This window comes from Tursiops truncatus, chromosome 9 (genome assembly GCF_011762595.2).
Source record: "Tursiops truncatus isolate mTurTru1 chromosome 9, mTurTru1.mat.Y, whole genome shotgun sequence".
Taxonomy (NCBI): domain Eukaryota; kingdom Metazoa; phylum Chordata; class Mammalia; order Artiodactyla; family Delphinidae; genus Tursiops; species Tursiops truncatus.
In genome coordinates this window covers 34,076,917-34,103,111 of record NC_047042.1, presented here as the reverse complement: position 1 = coordinate 34,103,111, position 26,195 = coordinate 34,076,917, and the positions used below count along the sequence as shown (strand labels likewise).

At 36.0% G+C, this 26,195-nt stretch overlaps 1 long non-coding RNA gene across 2 annotated transcripts in view; it reads left to right on the top strand.

The window, feature by feature from the left end:
* LOC109548846 (uncharacterized) overlaps nt 1–26,195 on the top strand; it is a 410,544-nt gene that overhangs the window by 76,323 nt on the left and 308,026 nt on the right. The window lies entirely within an intron of this gene.

The following is a 26,195-nucleotide window of genomic DNA, read 5'->3' as shown; positions in this document are numbered from 1 at the left end:
ACTAGAGCTAATCAATGAATTTGGTAAAGTAGCAGGATACAAAATTAATGCACAGAAATCTCTTGCATTCCTATACACTAATGATGAAAAATCTGAAAGAGAAGTTAAGGAAACACTCCCATTTACCATTGCAACAAAAATAATAAAATACCAGGAATAAACCTATGTAAGGAGACAAAAACCTGTATGTCGAAAGCTATAAGACACTGATGAAAGAAATTAAAGATGAATGAAACAGATGGAGAGATATACCATGTTCTTGGATTGGAAGAATCAATATTGTGAAAATGACTACACTTCCCAAGCAATCTACAGATTCAGTGCAATCCGTATGAAATTACCAATGGCATTTTTCACAGAACTAGAAAAATAATTTCACAGTTTGTATGGAAACACAAAAGACCCCGAATAGCCAAAGCAATCTTGAGAAAGAAAAATGGAGTTGGAGGAATCGGGCTTCATGACTTCAGACTATACTACAAAGCTACGGTAATCAAGACAGTATGGTACTGGCACAAAAACAGAAATATAGATCAATGGAACAGGATAGAAAGCCCAGAGATAAACCCACGCACATATGGTCACCTTATTTTTGATAAAGGAGGCAAGAATATACAATGGAGAAAAGACAGCTTCCTCAGTAAGTGGTGCTGGGAAAACTGGACAGCTACATGTAAAAGAATGAAAGTAGAACACTGCCTAACACAATACACAAACATAAACTCAAAATGGATTAAAGGCCTAAATGTAAAGCCACACACTATAAAACTCTTAGAGGAAAACATAGGCAGAACACTCTATGACATAAATCACAGCAAGATCCTTTTGGACCCACCTCCTAGAGAAATGGAAATAAAAACAAAAATAAACAAATGAGACCTAAACTTAAAAGCTTTTGCACAGCAAAGGAAACCATAAATAAGACGAATAGGCAACCCTCAGAATGGGAGAAAATATTTCTCCCATATGAATCAACGGATAGAGGATTAATCTCCAAAATTTACAAGCAGCTCAATATCAAAATAACAAACAACCCAATCAAAAAATAGGCCGAAGATGTAAATAGTCATTTCTCCAAAGAAGATATACAGATTGCCCACAAACACATGAAAGTATGCTCAACATCACTAATCATTAGAGAAATGCAAAGCAAAACTACAATGAGGTATCACCTCACATTGGTCAGAATGGCCATTATCAAAAAATCTACAAACAATAAATGCTGGAGAGGGTGTGGAGAAAAGGGAACCCTCTTGCACTGTTGGTGAGAATGTAAATTGATACAGCCACTATGGTGAACAGTATGGAGGTTCCTTAAAACACTAAAAATAGAACTACCATACAACCCAGCAATCCTACTACTGGTCATGTACCCTGAGAAAACCATGATTCAAAAAGAGTCGTGTACCAAAATGTTCATTACAGCTCTGTTTACAATAGCCAGGAAATGGAAGCAACCTAAGTGTCCATCGACAGATGAATGGATCAAGATGATGTGGCACATATATACAATGGAATATTACTCAGCCATAAAAAGAAACAAAATTGAGTTATTTGTAGTGAGGTGGATGGACCTAGAGTCTGTCATACAGAGTTAAGTAAGTCAGAAAGAGAAAAACAAATACCATATGCTAACACATATATATGGAATCTAAAAAAAAAAAAAAATGTTCTGAAGAACCTAGGTGCAGGACAGGAATAAAGATGCAGACATAGAGAATGGACTTGAGGACATGGGGAGGGAGAAGGGTAAGCTGGGACGAAGTGAGAGAGTGGCATGGACATATGTACACTGCCAAATGTCAAATAGATAGCTAGTGGGAAGCAGCTGCATAGCACAGGGAGATCAGCTTGGTGCCTTGTGACTACCTAGAGGGGTGGGATAGGGAGGGTGGGAGGGAGATGCAAGAGGGAAGAGATATGGGGATATATGTATATGTATAGCTGATTCACTTTGTTATAAAGCAGAAACTAACACACCATTTTAAAGCAATTATACTCCAATAAAGTTGTTAAATATATATATATATCAATATGACAGCAGACTTCTTGTCATGAACTATGCAAGTGAAGACAGTAGAGCAACATCTTAAGGCACTGAATGAACAAAAAATCTCTGTCATCTTAGAATTGTATATGCAGCAAAATATCTTTCAAAAATTAAGAAAAAGTAAAAACTCAGTCAAATAAAAAAAGTGGGAAGTCATTGTCAGCAGTCCTGCACTATAAGAGATGTTTAAGGCAGTTCTTCAGGCAAAATATGATAACAGATTGAAATTTGGATCATCATATAGGACTAAGGATCACTGGAAATGATAAATGAGTCATTAAATATAAAAGATTTTGGCCACATATTTTAAAAAGTCTTTAAAATATAACTGACTACTTAAAGCAAAACTAGTAATAATATATTTTAAAAATTATAACATGTAAAAGTGAAATATATAGCAGTAATAGCACAAAGAATGGGAGGAAGTAAATGAAGTATATTGTTTTAAGGTTCTTTTAATGTTGTGAAGTGTTATATTGTTTAATGAAAGACTTTGACATGTTAAATGTGTGTGATGTAATCATTAAAGCAACCAATAAAGGACCAAAATAATTTAGATAATAAGCAAATGGTGATGATAAAATGGAATCACACCTAAAAATTTCAGTTAATCCAAAAGAATACAGGAAAAGAAGGAAAGAACAAAGAGTAGGTGGGACAAATATAAAACAAATAGTAGTATTCCAAACAAAGCAATAAACACACTAAATGTAAATATTCTAAGTACTACATTTAAGACAGAGATTGCCAAATTGGATAATATAGCAAGACACAACTATATGCTTTTCCCAGAGAACCTTCCTTAAATATAAAATGATAGAAGATATGCTGTGTCTTTATAACCTCCTATTTACTAATTTTTTATTACTCATTACTTTGATGTATTATTCTTTTCTTTGTTCTGTTTTCTGTGGCTACATATTTCCTTCCATATTTCCCATCTTTATGTTTGTCCTCTTTTTCTTATAATGAGGTTGGGAGATGTTCCATGAAATTTTTTCTTTTAATAAAAGTATCTCTTCTTGTTTCTATTTTCTGCCCATATCTGAAGGTACTGTGCCTTTGAATGAAATTCCATTGTTTGCTAAATGGAAAATATGAAGCATAGCATTGTGAATAGTGGTTAAATTATTTCAGTAAGTTCAAAAAACATATGCAGGTTTTGTTTTGTTGTTTGTATGTTTTGAAAATAAATGTCATTACTTTTATACCACTCTGATCACGTGGAATTCCATGTACTACAACTTCACATTTTAAAGGCTAATGATTTTTTAGCTTATTTTGATAAAAAGTTCTGTCCTGTTTCTGATAACTTTCTTTCCTAGACTGACTGAATTTTAATACTTATATTATTCTTTTAGCCTAGTGTGCAGTTTGAGTTTACTTCTTGGTATTTATATTTAGCCATTCAGGCTTCTTCCAAATCACTTTTCAACCAGGGAAGTGTATTTTCAAGACACAGGTCAAAGTTAGGGGTCCAGGTCTGCGAGTTTGTCTTTCATTTTTCTTTTGCTTTTACTGATCTGATTTAGATAACTGGCCTAGACCTTAATTACTTCTTTCTTCTCTTAGAAGCCTGTGACGCTAATATCTAAATTATGTCGGGACACATAATGTAAAAATAATTATCTTGTATTATTACAGAAGTGATAATACAAAATACTCTTCACAATTACAAAATTGTCATCTTATAGGACCCTAGAGGAATGGTTTCATAGTTGCAAATATAAAGAATTTTGTTTTTTAAAATATGCTTATATTTACACATAGAAAAATACTTTTATTGCTCAGACAAAAGCAACAATACTTTCATAAATTAAGGGTTTCTTAAATGGAGAAATTTCTGTCCTCCTAACACAGACTCTGTGTCTTACTTTACTTTGAAGACTTTGATTAACGTAGTGAATGTCAAATTTTAAAAGATACTGATTATAGATTAGAATCATTTCGTAAATTCTGGTGTGTTTTTTTTTCCATAAAACTCATTTGAAAGGCATATTAAAAATGCAGGTTCCCCCAAGCTCTGTAGAGATTCTTATTCAATAGAGTTGGTGTTATGCCAAGGAATCAGCATTTTTGACAAGCTCCCCAGATCTTTCTGGTGCTTGTGATCCTAGGACACTTTGAGAAACACTAAGCTAGACTTTCTGAGCTTTACAGACAATGGTTAGTGATTCTTAAAATAACCTGCACCATCCTGCTACAGTGATTGGCAATATAGGTTGGAAGGGTCCTTTGATGAACAAGGCAGTATTTTCCAGTGGGATAAAACATGTCTGTGTTGTAGTTCCACTTCTCTTTTGCCTAAATGACTTGCTCCAGCTTGCAGTTGAACTGAATGGAAGCTTTCCTCCTCTCTTCCTTTTCCACTATTTAGAAGCCAAGAGGGACTTTTCCTAATATACATTGATAACAAGCATTTATTAACATGAACCTGGAGTAACTTAAAAAATAAATTAATGATACCTTAAGATCAGCTTTTCTAAAGCATAAACCTAAACCATCATAGTATATATCCTTAAAAAATTAATTGGCTACTAATAGACTTACTAGATATTTTTTATATCTAAGAATATATTTTTACAGTTAATTTGTGTGAAGGAGTATCTGAGGACTTAAAATTGTTTAAAGGCAGATATTCTAGAATAAAATACTAATTCTGTTCCCATATTTAAAAAATATTTTAAAGTAATTATTACTTTCAGATTTCTTTAATGAAATTTTATTCAGACTGCTAATTTAAAAGAATGGCTCCAATGATAGTTTGATAACATTGATTTCTATGGAATTATGGAATTATATATGCTAAAATTAATGTATCTATATTTTGTGGGATAAAACATTGGATACTTTATTCTCCATTGTTCCATGGCTTAAAATTAACTTCAGATTATTTTCTGAGAGTGTTATCTTTGATGAGGATGGAAGGCTATGTACCTTTTAGTCTTTATTTTATGAGAGAATATCAACTTGCTCTCCTTTTAAGATTAGGAATCTCCCTTTAACTGGCAACATCTATACTTATTTGTCAGAAAGTAAAACTTTGGGATCCCTGATGTCTAATATTAATCAAAAGCTCCCTTTTGGGCTTCCCTGGTGGCGCAGTGGTTGAGAGTCCGCCTGCCGATGCAGGGGACACGGGTTCGTGCCCTGGTCCGGGAAGATCCCACATGCCACGGAGCGGCTGGGCCCGTGAGCCATGGCCACTGAGCCTGTGCGTCCGGAGCCTGTGCTCCGCAACAGGAGAGGCCACAACAGTGAGAGGCCCGCGTACCGCAAAAAAAAAAAAAAAAAGCTCCCTTTTAAGAAAAATAAAACTTACATTTATGGAGAATTACCTGAAGGACATGACATTTGTTCATTTTCCTTTACTAAGTTCCTAGGTGGTTTAAATGTCTCTTTCTTGTGACTTTTTTTTTTTTTTTGCGGTACGCGGGCTTCTCACTGTTTTGGCCTCTTCCGTTGCGGAGCACAGGCTCCGGACGCACAGGCTCAGTGGCCATGGCTCACGGGCCCAGCCGCTCCGTGGCATGTGGGATCTTCGTGGACCGGGGCACGAACCCGTGTCCCCTGCATCGGCAGGCAGACTCTCAGCCACTGCGCCACCAGGGAAGCCCTCTTGTGACTTTTAAAAATCATTTCATACAGCGCTCTTATTGGAGCTTACTATTTTCTCTTTTCCCTTCTGTACCTTTTATTTTTGAAAACTAAGTTTAATTAATTGTGAAATAGTTTAGACATTTCAGAGAATGACAAGATCATTATTCCACTACTAGACATTTCTTAAATGCTAGCATTGTGGGTCATATTTGCTTCAGACCTTTTGTGCTTAAAGGATGAAGCATCAGAGATAAAGTAGGAGTCCTGGACCCATGTCTTGCCCTGTCTTCTCAGATGTAATGACCATCCTGAAGTTGCTTGTCTTTCTCCCAACCGTGTCTTTAGTTATTATATTTTTTATCGTAAAAGTGTGTATTTACAAATATGGAGTATATTTAGTGTATTTTAATTTTTACAAAGAACTAATGCAGATATAGTGTACTTGTTTTCCTGCAGTCTTTTCACTCAACATTATATGCTCTAGATGAACTTATGGTGAAAAATTATGCATTCTTTTTTTTTTTTTTTTTTTTTTTTGGTACGCGGGCCTCTCACTGTTGTGGCCTCTCTCGTTGAGGAGCACAGGCTCCGGACGCACAGGCTCAGCGGCCATGGCTCATGGACCCAGCCGCTCCGCGGCATGTGGCATCTTCCCAGACCGGGGCACGAACCCACGTCCCTTGCATCGGCAGGCGGACTCTCAACCACTGCGCCACCAGGGAAGTCCCTATGCATTCTTTTTAACTGTCATGTATATAGCATTCCATTGTGTAATAAACCAAATTTTTAATCTTTTCTTGTGTTGATGGACTTTTAACTTTCAAAAATTTTGATATTATTAGTGATCTAGATCTAATAAAAATCCTTGTATACATCTCCTTGAGTAAGAAATACCCTAAATTTCTGAAGGCTGTAAATAGCTGGATCTTCACTGTTACTACATGCCACATTACTTCAGAAGAGTTGCTTCAATTTTATTCCCTCTTACTGGAGCTTACTGTTTTCTCTTTTTCTTTCTGACTTTTCCTTTTAAAACTAAATTGGGAGTTTGGGATTGACATGTACACACTGCTATATTTAAAATGGATAAGCAACAAGGACCTACTGGATAGCATCAGGAACTCTGCTCAATATGATGTAACAACCTAAATGGGAAAAGAATTTGAAAAAGAATAGATACATGTATATATATATAACTGAATCACTTTGCTGTACACCTGAAACTAACACAACATTGTTTTTGTTTTTTTGCTGGAACCTGTGTACCCTGCAGGGACACAGGCGGATTCCCAACCACTGTGCCACCAGGGAAGTCCCCACACAACATTGTTAATCAACTATACTCCAGTATAAAAGAAAAAGTTAAAAACACCCCAGAAACAAAAAACTAAATTAAGTATGAAATAATTTAGGCATATAGATTTTTTCAGAGAAGGATAAAATCATTATTCCACCACTCACACATTGAAAATGGAATTTTAAAAGTGTCTGTTTCTTTACTTTTTCACAAATGCTTAGGTTTGCATACTTTAAATTTTTTGCCAGTCCAGTGGATGTAAATGGGTATATATAGCTTTGTAAATGGGTATATATAGCTTTAATTCTTGTGTCTTTGTTTACTATTGCTGTTATCTTACTACCTTTACAGGAGGTTTTTTTTAAATTGATTTTTAGTGTTTTTCAAAAATTATCATACGTGGGTTGGGTCTGACAGTATTTTCTCAGTTTCTGGCTTGTGTTTAGATTCAGTTTGTAGTACACACTGAAGATGTTCATTTTATGGAGTCGAATGAGGAAAATAAAATGATTGTCAAGAACATGGGCTTTGGATCAAGTCCTGGTTACATGTAAGTTCTAAGACCTTGGGCGACTCCATTAGCCTCCCTGGGCCTCATTTGTACAGTGGGTATAACAATAACAGCTACTTCAAAGGTTTTGGTATAGCAGTATGGAGAAGGTGCCCAGTATATATTAGACATTATAATTTTCAAAATGTTTGTTTATGAATTTTAATTTTTGTGGCATTAAAGAAATACTTCCCATACTGAGGTAATAAATGTATTCTCTTACATTTTCTTAAAAATTCTTTAATGTTCTATGTTTCTTATTTACATTTGTATTTAGATCCTCTGGAGTTTACTTTTATGGATGGTATGCAGTAGGGATCCAACTTTTTTCCCTATAGTTAGTTAACTTCCCCACTGTTATTTATTTTCTATCCTGTCATTTTCTGGCTGATTTATAATGCTACCTCTGTGACATAACAAGTTCTTATGAATGTATGTGTATCTTTCTGCGTTCCCTATTCTGACCTGTTTGTTGAAAACATGAATTATTACCATGCTTTTAAATTTTACTTTTGCTTCACGATGAGATTTGATACTTGGTAGGGCAAGTCACTCTTATTTTACTTCTTTAAACTTTTCTTGGCTATTTTTGCCTTTCTTGGTTAACTTTGCCCTTTTGTGTAGGTAGCTATGCATTATTTATTCAGAAAATTATTTTCTATGTAAAGTAACAATTTAGTTTTCTCTTTTCCATTTTCTTATAGTTTCTATTTAATTTCCTTGCCCTAGTTTAATTATAAGTGTTTCCTATTCATTTTTGGAATACTCTATTCAACATGATATGTGTGGATTTTACTTTTTTTTTGAAATCCAGGCTGAAACTATGTATATTTCAATAGGTAAGATTGATTTTTTAATACTTATTTTAATTACTGATGTATTTGGAATAGTTTCAACCATTTTATTTTGCAGTCTCTATTTTCCTGCCCCTCTTGTCATGTCTTCCTGCCTTTAATTTCTCTCTAGTGGTATGGGAGTTAAGCATTTGTATTTGAATTAAGAAGCCTAAATTTAATTACCCTTTTGATCCTTTCTCTGGAACCATAAAGTAACTCAAGAATGCCTTAACTCTGCTTTCCTCAATCTTATTTTTCCCATTATTTTTGTCAAGTATATTAGTTCCCCCTTATATTTACTTATTCTTAAAAATTATAGCAATTATTTATTTTTTCATTCAGCAAATATTTATGAATACATATAGGCAAATGATAGACATATCTGATCTGAGTTTACAAGGGTGATCAAAATAAACCAACTCTGACTCAAATACACATACATAAATGTAAGTAAGTAAATATATATATATATATATATATATATGGAGAATTTTTTGCTTTTATTGTTAACAAAATCACTTGAGTGATTTATCATGCTGAAAATTTTTGTCTGCTTTGTGTCATCTTAATAACCTCGTAGAAAATAACAAATTAACTTGACTTTAGTGTTCTTTTGCTTTATGTGGAACTGTTCTCCTGCATGTTCCAGAGCCTTTGCTCTTGGAGTGGCTTAGTATTTGTCCCTGTTATTTGCTATTCTTTTATAATTGTTTGACTCCTTCCTGGAATTTTGATTTCTCTGTTTTTTATTTTAGTTTACTGTAGTTTTTAGAATCCCTTCCTAGCTGTGGGTCAATGATCGTGTTTCCTTTTCAAGGAGAAAGTACATTTTCAGACTCCATTAAAGATGCTCTGCTTGCCATGTTTCTCATCTCCTTTATCTATACAAGCAGTAGGATCCCAAGCATCACACCCTTGAACGTACACATGGGTTGAAACTCCCATGAGCTCTCTCTTCTGCTTACCACTCTAGGTTTGATTTATCTCTATAATTCTGGAAACCAGGATTTCCCTTTTTTTTTAAAAGGCCCACCATGTGCTTGTTTTAATATGATTACATTTTATACAAAATTCTTATGTGTTATAGCATGAGAAAAACTCACCTGTGTTCAGGTTTTCACCCTGCCAAACAACTCTCTCTGGTTTCTGTATAAGTGAGATGAATTTGATGGATGACTTTTTGTTTCAAGTTTTTTTAAAGGTACTTTTGCTTTGTGTGGTGACAAAAACAGTGTTTTCCCTTGAACCACCCTGCACTTATAAAAATACATAGTTTTAGTAGTAATTTTTTCCCAAAAATAAAGCTTATAAATGCAACTTTCAGATGGCTTTATAGAAACCTGTGTGCTTGAGTCTTTGGTCATAATAAATTGGTATGTCTTCAGTATCTAAAGGCAACCTTAAAGAAGAACCTGTCAACAAAAGAAGCAGTTTGTCAAGAATGACAGCTGGAATTTCTCAGCCTCCAGTGGCAGAGTTGCTGAAATCAAGTCAACAGCCATGTCAGTGGTAGAATCCATAGTCTTAAGTTTATTTGCACGAATCATAGAGAGATAAATGTTTAAAAAGGCACACTTCTTTATCATTTTGAGCAGAGATTCTCAAATTATTCTACAGAAGTATCTCTCTTCATGCTTTACTTTAAAATGTAGTGACAACCCTCAGAATGGGAGAAAATATTTGCAAACAAAGCAACTGACAAGGGGTTAATCTCCAAAATATACAAACAGCTTATGCAGCTCAATATCAAAAAAAACAAACAGCCCAATCAAAAAATGGGAGGAAGACCTAAACAGACATTTTTCCAAAGAAGACATACAGATGGCCAAGCTCAACATCACTAATTATTAGAGAAACACAAATCAAAACTACAATGAAGTATCACCTCACATTGGTCAGAATGGCCATCATCAAAAAATCTACAAACAATAAATGCTGGAGAGGGTGTGGAGAAAAGGGAACCCCTTACATTGTTGGTGGGAATGTAAATTGATACAGCCACTATGGAGAACAGTATAGGGGCTCCTTAAAAAACTAAAAATAGAACTACCATATGACCCAGCAGTCCCACTCCTGGGCATATACCGTAAGAAAACCATAATTCAAAAAGACACATGCACCCCAGTGTCAGCACTATTTGCAATAGCCAGGACATGGAAGCAACCTAAATGTCCATGTACAGATGCATGGATAAAGAAGATGTGGAATATTACTCAGCCATGAGAAGGAACAAAATTGTGCCATTTGCAGAGATGTGGATGGACCCTTGAGTCTGTCATACAGAGTGAAGTTAAGCCAGAAAGAGAAAAACAAATATAGCATATTAACACATATATGTAGTATCTAGAAAAATGGTACAGATGAACCTATTTGCAAAGCAGAAATGGAGACACAGATGTAGAGAACAAACATATGGACACCAAGCGGTGAAGTGTGTGTGGGGGTGTGATGAATTGGGAGACTGGGACTGACATATACACATTACTATGTATAAAATAGATAACTGATGAGAACCTACTGTATAGCACAGGGAACTCTACTAAATACTCTGTGGTGACCTAAATGGGAAGGAAATCCAAAAAGGAGGGGGTGTATGTATACATATAGCTGATTCACTTTGCTGTACAGCAGAAACTAACAAAAACATTGTAAAGCAACTATACTCCAATAAAAATTTTTTAAAAAGAGGTTGAAAAAATAAAATGTAGTGACTTCTGCTTTCTACTTCATAACTTTGTTCAAATTGTTTAATTATTCATTTGGTTTTCCATTTCTCCTCAATTTTTTCTATGATTATACTTTTAGATAGATGTGTGACAGCTATTTTGTGGCTTCATATATTCCCTTGTTATTTCCTTATAGATACATATCCTGTTTGAAAAATACAAGTTTAGATAAGAGTACTTTTTGATTGCTTGAGCAATGCAATATTAAGATAAAAGGTTTGAAGATGACTGCCATGTTATTCATATTTTTTAGAAGTTTAGGAGAATGTACACATTCTTAGAAGTCTAAGGACCCTAGAAATCATCAAATCTGTTCAAGTGAGGATGTAGGGGAAAGGGAAAACTTAGTCTAGAACTTGTTATAAAAGCACTTGTCTTAAAATCTTTGTAAAAAAACACTTGAAGTATTTATGGAATACTTTCTGTGCCAGACACTGTTTTAAATCTCTTTGAATGAATGATCATGCCTAATATTCAAAACAAAACTATTACAAGTTATGTCCATATAACTGATGAGCAGGCTGTGGGATAGGGAAGGGTGAGTAACTTGCCCAAGTTCACCATGACCAGTAAGTGGCTGAATTAGGATATGAACATATTCAGATCATGGGCTCTCACTGGTTAAGAATAAAACAAGAATAGTTAAATAGAGATGAGACTCCTAGGATGTCTCCTAACTCCTGATTCAGTGCTCTTTACAGGGTATTAATTTATTGTGGATACCACATATAGGTTATTGATGTCCATTACTTTCATTTTGCTAAATGGAAAGAAAAAACATTTGCACTTCACAGATTTGGGATTTGGAAGGCACTCCTACCTAGCAACTTAGTCTTCAATATATTTGATATGGCTGTTATGATGGGAATGGTGAGAATTAAATTGTCTTTCTTTTTTTAACATCTTTATTGGAGTATAATTGCATTTTAAAACTCTTAAACTGTGCTTTAATTCCTGGGAAGGCAAAGAAACTTTTGGCCATGAAACACTGCAAAAATAACCCATCTAAGCAACTCAGAAGTCATACCAAAATGTAGGAAGAAAGGAATATGGACAATAAAGAATTGAAAAATATAACTACTTAGCCTCTCAGAAACTTCCATCTTTTTAATAAACTTCTGTGATCAATCGAATAGTTCAATCAGTTTAACATTTTGTTCTTGGACTTGCCTGATATGTAAATTTATGGGTTATTTCTTAATGTTCAAGTGATTTGCCACGTTTAAAGCACGAATAGTTGAAACTCCCTGTGATTTAAAGGGTATTGTGTAAGACAGTAAGTCCACAGTGATCCTCTTCCATAATTGTAGGGTAATCACATAGTGGCCTGCACACTAGTAAGAAATGTCTTAGTTAATTGGGATCCTTGTACAATTGGTTAGGTTTGGATATTCCTTCTCTTGAATAAGAGGGTATTTAGCTTTATTTATGATCCTGAAAATGCATCTTTGAATTCTCAATTGTAAACTGGTTACCACAAATGCTATGTTCATCAGTTCCATAACCATTACGGTAATAACATTGATGTACCAAGAAAACTCATCATTGCCAAAACTGTACCACAGATCTAGAAGCTGTTTAAACGAGAGCTCCAAACTGTTTTATTTACTTTTAAAAAACAGTAACTTAGGACTGAATGATGGCCTTGAATTGTGTTGTTACAAATGCATTTTGGTTTAGATGATATGGTTCAATTTTTGGCACTTAGAAAGCATTAAAATTCCCTCATTTTAACTTTCATTGTGTAAAAAATTGTGATGGGATTCAGAACATTAAGATTTAATATTGGCTAAAATGTATATGATTCTGGTGTTTGATTTAATACTTGCATAGATGTGACTGGATAAAAATGAGGTGTTTTGGATTTTTGGGGATTAAGATTTTTTGGATTAAGTTTTTGGGTTAAGGCATTCTAAAATTTAATATTGATTTACTTCCACATCAACAATACTTTGTTTAGAACTGGAGTATCTTCCATCGTACCTTATTTTTTAAATTACAAAACGTTTTGTAGAGGAACTGACTTAAAGAGTAATGGGTAGCAGACTGTAAGTTTGAAAGTCATTTGAGTTCTCTTGTATCTCTTAATCCACAAATACTGTTTTCACCGTTTTTGATAATTCTTTTAGATAGGATGAAGTATCAAGATGGCAGAATAAGCTGGTAACCATGAGACATCACAGATGTTAGAGGTTCCCAAAAGGAAAAGTTCCCCATCTCTTATCCTTATAAAAACCATCAATGTGGAAGTTTATTATTAGCAAGCAAGCAAGCACAAAAGTGACAATTCACATGACCTGTTCTTAGAGTGACCATATAAGTTATCACCTTTGAGAGTGAAATGGGGCATTATTAGTAATTACACGGGGACAACAGACATAAAGTAAGGCTGCCCTGGATGGATAATGAAAACTTTTTGCCCTGTTATGTACTCTGTTCAGCATTTTGAATGAAAGATTTACTTAAGGCAAAGGCAAAATTCCAGAGCAGAATTATGTTATTCTTTTGGCCAACAGAGTCCAAAGTTGTGATTGGACAGACCCCACAGAGTTGAGCCTGAGACAGTATTCCTAAAGGTATAAATTACAGGCCTTGCTAGAGTTCTTTTTAACTGACTCATAAAAGGTGGGGAATGTTTTTAAAGTAGTGCATGGGAATCACCTGAAGATCTTGTTAAAATGAAGATTCTGATATGGCAGGCCTGGAATGGAGCCTGAGATTTTACATTTTTGATAAGCCTCTGGGTGATGTTGATGTTGCTGGACCCTAAAATAATTTACACCTTTGCTACTCAGAGTTGTAAATTATTTTACGGTCTCCGTACATCTTTTTTTTACCTTCACACATCTTGATTACCTCTGATTTTAGCAGTGAGTGCCCATTTTATCAAATTAATAAGCTATGTCACTAGTTTCAACAATAAAAACCCATTTTCAATATCCAGTAACCTAATTAGTGAAATGTTGGCTATCGGTCAGAGACAGAAATTTTAGGAAGGCTGTGTAGCCACCTCTCAAGTTTAGCCCATTCTGATAGTATGCTGCATCTTTGAGGCATTTAGACTGGGTATTCTTTTTTCTTTTTTTTTTTAACATCTTTATGGAATATAACTGCTTTACAATGGTGTGTTAGTTTCTGCTTTATAGCAAAGTGAATCAGCTATACATATACATATGTCCCCATATCCCCCGCCTCTTGCATCTCCCTCCCACCCTCCCTATCCCACCCCTCTAGGTGGTCACAAAGCACCGAGCTGATCTCCCTGTGCTATGCGGCTGCTTCCCACTAGCTATCTATTTAACATTTGGTAGTGTATATATGCCCATGCCACTCTCTCAGTTCGTCCCAGCTTCCCCTTCCCCCTCCCTGTGTCCTCACGTCCATTCTCTATGTCTGCGTCTTTATTCCTGTCCTGCCCCTAGGTTCTTCAGAACCGTTGTTTTATTGTTTTTTGTTTTTTTAGATTCCATATATGTTAGCATACGGTATTTGTTTTTCTCTTTCTGACTTACTTAACTCTGTATGACAGACTCTAGGTCCATCCACCTCACTACAAATAACTCAGTTTTGTTCCTTTATATGGCTGAGTAATATTCCATTGTATATATGTGCCACATCTTCTTTATCCATTCATCTGTTGATGGACACTTAGGTTGCTTCCATTTCCTGGCTATTGTTAATAGAGCTGCAATGAACTGTGGTACATGACTCTTTTTGAATTGTGGTTTTCTCAGGGTATATGCCCAGTAGTGGGATTGCTGGGTCATATGGTAGTTATATTTTTAGTTTTTGAAGGACCCTCCATACTGTTCTCCATAGTAGCTGTACCAATTTACATTCCCACCAACACTGCAAGAGGGTTCCTTTTTCTCCACACCCTCTCCAGCATTTATTGTTTGTAGATTTTTTGATAATGGCCATTCTGACTGGTGTGAGGTGATACCTCATTGTAGTTTTGATTTGCATTTCTGTAATGATTAGTGATGGTGAGCATACTTTCATGTGTTTGTTGGCGATCTGTATATCTTCTTTGGAGAAATGTCTATTTAGGTCTTCCTCCCAATTTTGGATTGGGTTGTTTGTTTTTTTGATATTGAGCTGCATGTGCTGCTCGTATAGTTTGGAGATTAATCCTTTTTCAGCTGCTTCGTTTGCAAATATTTTCTCCCATTCTGAGGGTTGTCTTTTTGTCTTGTTCATGGTTTCCTTTGCTGTGCAAAAGCTTTTAAGTTCATTAGGTCCCATTTGTTTATTGTTTTTATTTCCATTTCTCTAGGAGGTGGGTCCAAAAGGATCTTGCTGTGATTGATGTCATAGAGTGTTCTGCCTGTGTTTTCCGCTAAGAGTTTTATAGTTAGACTGGGTATTCTTGATTAGCATGTCGGTTGACCACTTTTCACAAATGCTTTCTTGGTGGGCACTTGGAAGTTGGCTTAACTTAAGTAATACTTGCACATTATACCACCTTGCTTATGGTGAAGCTTTCAAGGTACAGTTGATACTTGAACAACACAGGTCTGAACTGGCTAGTCCACTTAATACATGGATTTTTTCATTAGATACGTACAACAGTATTACAGGACTACAGGATCTAAGGTTGGGACTGATTGTAAAGTTATACTTGGTTTTTCAACAGTGTGGAGGGTCAGTGCCCCTAACCTCCATATTGTTCAAAGGTCAGCTGTATATTCTAAGCATCATGATTGATCTATTTTGATTTTCATGTTTCTATAGTCAGTATGTACTGTCTGCATAATTTTTGTAGTTGTGTGATCATCTGATGCTAGCATGAGGGAGAACACAAATACTAAGAGGTTGACCTGGATGTTACATGACACTGAATCACAAGATGAAGATAGAGGTGACCTCCCAAGGCAAGTCTCCTGTGTTAGTAATCAAAGTCTGAATGAATTCATCTGAATTCTCCCTGATGGTAATGGGAGACACTTTAAGGCCTTTTCAAAATGTGGCAAGTGGGGATGCCCAGATTCTGGCTTCCATATGGCCATACACTTTTGGGTCTACTGATTCCAAAAGCTTAAGCTTCCATAAACCAGCATAATTAATTTCTTAAAAAAGATTTAAAATAACAGTTAGAAGACCTTCAGTAGTATTGAAGAGGCTGTGTCTCTGACATGTTTGGGTTCTTAGGTCAGGTATTTAATGTTTTTGTCATTGTGCTTTTATTTGTAATATAACAAAGCACATCACTGCATTGTCAAGATGATCAAATGAGTTGATATGCATAATATGCTTTGACAAAATAAGGTGAAATAGCAATGCATAAAATGCCCAATTCACATTTAAAATAATATTCTTTTTTTAATTTTTATTGAAGTATAGTTGATTTACAGTGTTTCAGCTGTGCAGCAAAATGATTCAATTATACATGCATATATATGTATGTGTGTGTGTGTGTGTGTGTATGTATATATATTCTTTTTTAGGTTTTTTTCCTTTATTGGTTATTACAAGATATTGAGTATAGTTCCCTGTGCTATAGTAGGTCCTTGATGTTTCTCTGTTTTATATATAGTAGTATGTATTTATTAATCCCAAATTCCTAATTTATTCCTCCCCACAAAGAGAAGTAAATAAGATAAAATGTATCTTGATAGCTTCTAGTATTTTTACTGTAATTCCAAGTTTACTATCATTTTCTTGCACAGTACTTAATTTTTTATTAATGCCATCCAGTGTATTTTTCTTCTGAGGCATTGTATTTTTATCTCTAGAAGTTTGATTTGGGTATTTTTATATTGTCCATACCTTTCCTTATCAGGCTCTTGCTTTCCTCTACCATAATTTCTTAAAGATATGGAATGTATTTGTAACAGCTGTTTCAATATCCTTATCTGCTAATTCCATCATCTCTGTCATTTCTTGATCTACCACTATTGACTGGTTTTCTCCTTATTGTTGGTCATATTTTTCTGCTTATCAGAATGCTTAGAAATTTTTGATTGGATGCTAGTCATTATATTTTTGATACTTTTATATTAGAGCCTAATTTTGGTTTTTTTGTATTTTTTTAAATATGTATGGGCTTGGTTCTGGGATTCTTCTAAGGAACTTAGAAATAATTTGATATTCCAAAGGATTGAGTTTAAGCTTTGTTAGGCAGGACCAGAGCAGCCTTTAATCTATAGCGAATTTGGCCCCCTTTTTTTTTTCTAAATTTAAAAGTCAGGTTTATTGACATATAATTTACATACATTGGGGGCTTCCCTGGTGGCACAGTGGTTGAGAGTCTGCCTGCTGATGCAGGGGACACGGGTTCGTGCCCCGGTCTGGGAAGATCCCACATGCCGCAGAGCGGCTGGGCCCGTGAGCCATGGCCGCTGAGCCTGTGCATCTGGAGCCTGTGCTCCGCAACGGGAGAGGCCACAACAGCGAGAGGCCCGCGTACCACAAAAAAGCAAACAAAAAAAAAACCTGAGAATTTAGAATAGTGAAGCCCGGATATTCCATTTTTAACATTAGAAAATGTAACCATGAAATCTAGTTTTCCTTGTGTCCTAAAGAGGGAATTGTTATCCTCTTTCTTTTGTAAGGTTTGACCCTCCTGCCTGGACGAAGGGTACTTATGCCATATAAATGACCATTTGTTTTAGATTTAAGTGGGTGGCTATTTTCTGTTCTTTTTTCTTTATAAGTAGTATAACAGACATTATGGAAAGTTTCTTTGAAGTTTTATGTTGAGTACTTTCTGCTAAAGCTCTCATTTTCCTCTCTTTACTTACTGCCTTTCCATTATGATAAATCACTGAAATTTCATAAGCTTATCCTTACAACAAAACTATCATTCCCTTCTTTCCTCTTTTTATTTTTCTTCTCCTTCTATGAAGCTTTGATGACTTAGATGACTTAGACTACACTTTCCACTTCAAAGAGTAATGTTATATATAAGTAGATTTTGTAGTATTATATATATAGAAGTTTTTCATCTATTAAGCATGGATTCCCCCCTCCAAACATGTCACCTGTGAATCATATGGTAATTGTGAAATATGTGTTGAATACTAGTAAAATGAAAGTAAAAAGACTCAGCATTTTAAATTTACCTTAGTCTCAAATTTCTACTTTGTCACTGTATCCTTCAATTTCTTTACTTACCATTAAACAATGCTGAGCTGAATCTTCAGTATACTAGACACAACTTACAACATTTCCCACATGCATATTACCCAGTGGTAATATTGCTCTGTATAAAAGCTATAATGAGTTTTATTTATACTTTTTCACATTTCTGATCTTCAAAAGTACATATATTTTATGCCACTGTCATCTGAATTGTTTTTGTTTCTTCTGTGTGACCCATAAACAGTTAATTGATGTGTAAAGTGCATATCTCTAAAAGGTCTATAAACATTTACTATAAAATTACAGAAACAAAGAGTAAGTACTTACGTTTGATTCACATGATATTAAACAGTATCTGCCAAATCACTATACAATGGACCAAAGTTATTATTTCATTTTAAATAAAATTATATAATACCCCATTTATAATTTACTGAATAATAAGACTTTAAAAATATAATTGCTACTGTTGCAATTAGTATTCATTTTCCAAGAAGTCAACCTATAGATTAAAAATGATCAAACTTTGTGTTAGAGAATAAAAAAAGAATTTCATCTCTTGGGAATTAAGGTGTCATAAACAATACATTTAAAAAATTGATATAAAAAATTGATATAAAGAAATATTTCTGAAATTTTCCACAATTCCCCTTGAACTAGATTCAGGAGTAAATTATTTCTGTGAATTGCACGCTATCAAGTTGCTGAAAAGTCAGTTTTCCGAAGTGTAAGTGTGACACAAGGAGGAAGCCTTGGCCTCTGTGTGTTTTTTCTTGTCAGGAGCCTTGTTTTATTTATCTCTGTATCCCTCATGTCTGGTGTACCCTGGAATAAAGTTGTTTCTCAATAAATGCTTGATGACTGAATGAGTGAATCTTATCAGTGTATCAAGGAGAATGAGTATTCTGTGATTATTCTCTCTACTGCAGTTATTTTTCCTCAGGGAAATGATCCATTTTGTAATTAAAGCTCCACATACAAATTTGAATATTAGGGTAGATATATTTGCCTACTTGTTCACATTTGTAGTGGTCTGTATGTTCTGTCATATTTTTATATTTTTCCCCATGGCACTATAGATCAAAAAGAATATAGTGGAAAGATCCAGCTGCCTCTTTTTATAAAAGTATGATTACTAAGATCTAAATAATAACAGTTGCAGGCTTTGTTGTTGTTGTTGTTGTTAATTAGTAGCCAAATAAATATCAGGCCCAGTGTGGTTTCTGGACACTCCATTAAATTAGATTAATCACAATCCTTGGTTAATGACACTCTGTCATTCTTGATTTATGAATGGCCACATTTTAAATAGCATAATTAATCAACATGAAATGAACATCAGTAAACTTACTGGTAAACTTACTACGCAGCCAAAGAAGCAGGTTAACAGTATGTTATATCTACTTCTGTGTTGCTCCTCTATCCCATCTCTCCTGGTGCTCCCACCGGAATTGACAGTTATCTTTACATTTGTGTTTAATGTATCCTTGTTTATTTTTTACTTTTAAATATGTAAGCCTAAATAGTATATTATTTAGCTTTATTTGTTTTTGGATTTATAAAAGGGATATTGTAAGTACCATGTGTTTTGATATAAATCAGAGCTAAATTATTGTATGCTTGTAATTAATTCATGTATTTTTAATTCTACAACTATTATATTAGTCCATGTAGTTCATTAGGCTCTATGAATATGAACCAAAATCTAACAGTATTTCAGTTTGGGGAGGGATTTCTCATTCTTTGGTGAAAATAGACAAACTCATAGTTACTATATAATTTGACAGAGAAAGGACACCAAATGCCTTATGATATGTACTAGGAGGAGGATTGAATTGAACCTTGAAGAATGAACAGACTTTACTTAAGCAAGTGGGAATGGCATTCAAAGCTTTTTTTATGTTTGTGTGATTTATGTATACTGGTGGCATAAAATGAATCTGGAAAGGAAGTTAGAGGCCAGATTTTGAAAGGCTTTGCAAGCCATAGAAAGAGTTTGGACACTCCTCTGTAGGTTAGGGCCTCTGTAGGTTAGAGAGTCTGGGAAAATTTAAAGAAGAAGGAGAGGGCTTCCCTGGTGGCGCAGTGGTTGAGAATCTGCCTGCTAATGCAGGAGACACGGGTTCGAGCCCTGGTCTGGGAAGATCCCACATGCCGGGGAGCAACTAGGCCCGTGAGCCGCAACTACTGAGCCTGTGCGTCTGGAGCCTGTGCTCCGCAACGAGAGGCCGCGATAGTGAGAGGCCCGTGCACCACGATGAAGAGTGGCCTCTGCTTGCCACAACTAGAGAAAGCCCTCGCACAGAAACCAAGACCCAGCACAGCCAAAAATAAATAAATAAACAAATGTGGGTTTTTAAAAAAAAAAAAAAAAGCAGGAGAAGGAGAAGAAAATGATCAGTTTTGTCATTCAGAGAAATTACTCTGGTAGTGTGGAGGACAGGTTACAAAGAAGTCAGACATAGTTTCCAGGCTATGGCAGTGGTCCAGGTAAGAAATGTGGAGGAGAGACAGAGGCAAGTTGATGGAAAGAAATGAGAGATTAATAAGGAATTTTGAAGAGAACATCAATAAGACTTGTTTACCAGTGTAAATGATTGGTGGGAATTATACTGAAAGGTGAGAAATTTAAGACTTGCAGCTTTTTGAATTAGATTACTGAGTCACTAGTTGGACCATTAGCCCAGTGTAGGGAATTTTTTGTATAGAGAAAGTGTAGTGAGGGACTGAGTTGGGGTTGGGGCAAAGGGGGAGAGTTTAGTCTAAAACATGTTGAGTTTTCTAGAACCTGTAAGACAACACCTAAATCTATAGCTGAATACCTTAAAAAAAGCCACTATGGTAAGAGTTCTGAAAGAATCAAAATTAAACATTTCTGAGCCTCAAAATTTTACTGTCAGGGAAGGAATGATACAAGGATTGAAGACTCTCTAAGGTGAGACAGAATATCCTAGGTGACATTGAACAAGAATACACAGTGAATAGAGAAATCCTTTTCTATTTGTTCAGGATGGACTGCATGAGTGATGTTCCTTGAGGTTCACCTTGCCAGATCATGAGTCTTTTAGTTGACAGAGATGTTGGTGAAGGAGGGAAGTATAAGAAACTAGAGATGAACGTAACAAAGTGTGTCATGGTATACAGGCAGGAAGCATGGAATATATTTAGAGAGCATCCCGGCCCTCATTTTTACTACAATATAGGGTTCCAAAAAAGAGTAGTGAATGATGAACTTGCAATAAAGATTGGGACCAGATTCCAAGGGGCTTTGAATGCTAGGCATTGTAGTTTATTTGGTTGGCAACTGCATTAGGGATTGGAGCTCTAAGCTTAAGAATGGTTTTAAGGGTGAACTGACCATATCAGAATTTCACTGGGGAGGATAGAAAATGACTGAGGATCCTGTTTTGGAGCCTATTGTAGCAATTCATGAAGAGAAAATGAAAGCCACAAAGGGGCAATAGAAAAAAGGAAGAAGACGTATGCAATTTCAGGTTGTTTTTAAAGTAAAAATGAAAGGAAGGACGGAGTCAAGGACAGTTCTAGGAGTTTGGATTAAACCCTTGATGGGAAGGCTGTGTGGATCTGGGATGTTCCTAGATGTCTGTGTGTTGGAATGAGTTTATGGCTGTAGGTGATTGGGAGGAAATAACTTCTCTGAGAAGGAATAGTTACCCAAAATAGCAAAGCCAAAAAAGATAAAAGACTAAGAAAAAGTAATTGAGTCATTCATTACTTTTGAATGAATGGATATATTAAAATTGTGTGCATAGAGGAAAGACTGAAAAAGGACATGAGCTTTTCCCTTTACTTGTAACATGATTTAGTTAAGAACACATATTTTCAGGTTTCTTTCCAACTCTAATGTTCTTGAAGTCTAAGATTCTATGAATCTTAAAAACTCAAGAGATTAGGGAGTGGGTATATAGAGGTGTTGTGTACAAAGATGGCTTGATTACATTTGTGAATAAAGGGCATTGGTCAGCAGAAGTAGAGATAGTGATGAAGCAAAACAGAAGTGAAGATGGTTCAGGACTCCTCCAGACGGAGGAAGGGATGCATGCTAAGCCAGAGACGGGGACATTTGCTATGGTAGGTTGGCATGGTAATTAGCAGTGAGGAAAGAGAAGATAGATAAAGATAAGGAGGGTTTTAGAAGGTATTTGAGGTAGTATATTTGATTGGGCTCAGACACTGCAGTAAACTAACAAGTGAGGTTTCCTTTCTGGGAATGAAGGGACATGGAGAGGGAACTAGAGGGGTCTGAATAACATCTGCAAGTACTGCTAAGGAATGTGATGGCAAGAGGAGATGCAGTGAAAATTGCCAAGCAGCAGTGAGGGCATAGATTACTTTGTGTCTACATTTGTCTTTGCCTGCATGAACTCTCTATATTCTGTGTTTACTTAGGCAGACAGTGATAATTCAGAATGTTTAAAAAATATTCTTTCTGGTGAGTGTAGGGAGAGATGGACATCTCTTTCCATAGCTCTCTTCACTAAAACTGAAAAACACAGTGGCATGCAGGCTTGTCATGGGGCAAAAGGTGTTTGATATTGCTTGGAAGGAAGATGATGTTTCTTTGATCCGTTGCATTTCATTTAGAGGAACAGGTATAGATAAGTTATTAGGATTTTCCTCACCGCCATCAGCTTAGCCCAAATTACCATAGTCAGCAGCATCTTAATATGCAGGGTGAGACACCCCAAGCCAAACCTCTTCTGTTATCCAGATTTATAGACTCTCATGCATTTAAGAGATTAAATATCTTAAAATATTGGCCATACATAAAGATATTTTTTTCTCAAAGATGAAGATTATATAGGTAACTTTATATACTTTTTAAAATTAGAAATTCATGCACAGGTAGAATATATAACATTTAGCCTTTTTCAAAGTGAGTAAAGTCTTTAAGAGCTCTTTTAGAAAAATCCTTTCTGTCAGTGACTACCATAACTTCCTTTACTTGGAGTCACAGCTGGGAACCTGGAGCAGGGTCAAGGGCACATACCATTTCTTAGTGCCAGTGGATCCCCAGTAATTGGACTTCAAACGGTGCTGAGTCCGTGTTCCTTGAAGACCAAACCCAGACTTGTGTAGCATTTAACAAAATAATACTCCCTGGACAAAATCGAAGTCTCAAAATGTAGACAGTGTACAATCTGGACCCATTCCACCTGCTTTCGAAAGCTGCCAAATGTTTACTTTCTTCTCATTTTGTCCTGTGTTGTGTTTTCACTCATAACACATATTTTGCACCAAAAATAATTTAGTGGCTTAGTGGGAATAGAGTCATAAATGAGGAGAACATGGAGAAAACTGCTGGCTGGTGGAGCAGCTCATGATTAATAAATTGTGCAACATGTGACTTGGCAGCTCTTTGATTCACCAGCAGAGTCCCCTCCCTTGTAAATTCTAGTTGGCTTTCCCATACGTTATTATGTGGATTCCTTATAACCACTTCCCTTTCTGATTTTCCAGAGACAGGGTATAAAGTTTCCCTAAACGCCAATAAAATGTGAAATCTTATCCCCCTCTTTAGGCTGGCTTTGTGTAGTCATCTTCTAAAATAAGAACAGCAAACGTCTTAAACATTGCTATTTTCTATTTTTATGTTCATTCAGTAGTTACAGTTCTTCATAACATCACAGTTTTCATTTCAACAACAGTTTGTTAAGTTTGGGGGGATGAATATTGAGAGAAATTGTGTTTTCTTTTCTCCTTTAAAAATAAAATTGATTTTACATAGCACTGTGAAGATAAATCTACATCTTTAAATTAGTATAGATTATACACTAATTACCTAATCAATATCTATACGTGAATGGACTTGAATGAAGTACATTAACTTCAAATCCTTCAACATATAATCTTGGTTTGTTGTATATTTCTGAAACAACATAAAAACACTGGGGTTCAAATGTTGATTTTGTTTACATAATCAAAGAATATTTGTTTTTTATGAAGGCAGTAAATTCAAGCATTGTTATTAACCGTGACACATTAAAAACAAGGATTCTTTGCTATACCGTACTGAAAGATTTGTTGACAAGCTTTTAAGAGGAGGTTTTCATTGTGAGCAGTGGAGGAGTGGAGGGATGTAAATAGCTTTCATCATGTGCAGTGTCTTCTGAGAATAATTTCTTTTTCTTTCTTCTTCCTTTTTTTCTAAATGGAACTTTGGCAAGGAAAAGCCTAAAATATATATATGGCATTACATCATTTGTATTAAATCATTTTGTGTTTTGAGGGCCTTCTAGATTCAGAGAGTAGAAATTAGTTAGAGTGAAAAGATAAATTGTTCAATATGTCTGAAAGCCTCAGAATCTGTGTTCCTCGTATCAGAAAAAGTTCATGGCATATTTATATCAGACCTGCAATGTGTAAGCCTTGAGTGTTTAAAAGTTGCCTTGGAATTAAAGTGGAGAAACAGGATTTGCAAAAGAGGTTTAGTAAATTTGGGATGAAGATAACGTAGCTTCACTTAATTTTGATTTCTGTTGTTCTCCACAAAAGTTAGGTAACACAGGTCATATTTTAAAATTTCTGATATGGTTTTCCCTTTTGTATTTCTGGATACATGACTTTTATGCATACTACGTTTGAGCATTTCTCTGTCTCTGAGATTGGGCTTGAGATGGAGGGTGGTATGTAGATTAGACACATTTCTAAAGAGAGAGAGAGACTTTAAGCAATATTTAGCTACACTTTTGCAAGAAGATAATACTCTTGAGAGCCGAGTTTGGGGGAAAAGAAGATTGTCCCGATTTCTTCAGCTCACATTGTAACCAAAAGTGTGGGTACGGCTGCTCGCTGCTCAAAAGCCATTAAAGAGGCAAGGTTGGTGGAAAGGAAAGTTTGCTTTACTTTAGATGTCGGCAACCAGTTGGGGAGGGGGCGCAGGGAGGACAGACTCCTGTCCAAAGGTCGACTCCCCCCACTGAAAACCAGTGATCAAGAGTTTTATAGTTGGAGGGAGGGGGCTACATGTAGAAACAGCACAGTCAGCTCTGGCAGTCATCTTGAAATTGGTCGTGTGATGGTCTGACCAGCGTCATCTTGATTGTTTTAGGTACAGTTAGTCTTCACTTCCAGGGTCTCTTTGTTTGCATTTCTTTGAGGCTGATTTTCAGAATTGTGGCAGCTTATGTCATGGCTACAGTCTGGTCATCATGTAGTTAGCTTCTTAAACCTGTGAGGGTTTCAGTATCTATAAGACAGCTCACAGGATATGGCTCAGAATATTGATAGCCCTCGAAGAGGAAATAAAGGTCCTTGACTTTGGTTTAAGGACTAAACTATTATTATTTAGTCTTGTTGGACTGTTTTCCTTTGTTTCTGCATTTTCTCATTTCTCTGATTCAGCTTTTCTTTGACTAAAGTTTTGCCACAGACAAAAGTCAGGCTGAGGATGGGGCCAAGGAGGTGGCAAGGATCGTAGTATTCTGTTCCACTTCAACATTAAGATGTCAAAGATCCAGCCTGGAGGACCCATGCATACAGTTGGGCCTTGGTGTAGATACGACGTCCCTTCTGCTTGTCCAAGCAAGGCACTTTCCTGATAGAAAACAGATATGACTTGTAGAGAGCAGAAGAAAATACCCTCTGGCCTTGGGGAAATGTGGAAAGGATTGGAGATGGAGGAAAATGAGAAGAGAAAGGTAGTCAGATATGTGTCCCTAATTCACCTGTCTGCTGACCGAAGAGGAGTTGTGTTATACAGTTGGGCTGGGACACTGAGAACAGTAGGCTGTCACCCAGTTCCCCTTTTCGAAGAGATCACTGGGCAAGAGACACACCAGCATGGGGCAACTTGGTCATAAGAGGGCAGTGCAACATACATGGTTCTGGTGGTCCACCTGTGCCTCCCAGCCACCCATGGGTCTGGTTGCTGAGGTGAGATCCAGTGAGCCTGTTGGGTGGGGTGGGGTGAGCCAGAGCAGAGGCTGAAGTGGACCATCAAGCCAGGGGCCAGCTGGAGACCCACAGAGACCTGAGTGTGAAACCTTTTATAACTGAGGGGAAGGTCAGCAAAGATCAGGTGGCCCATGTG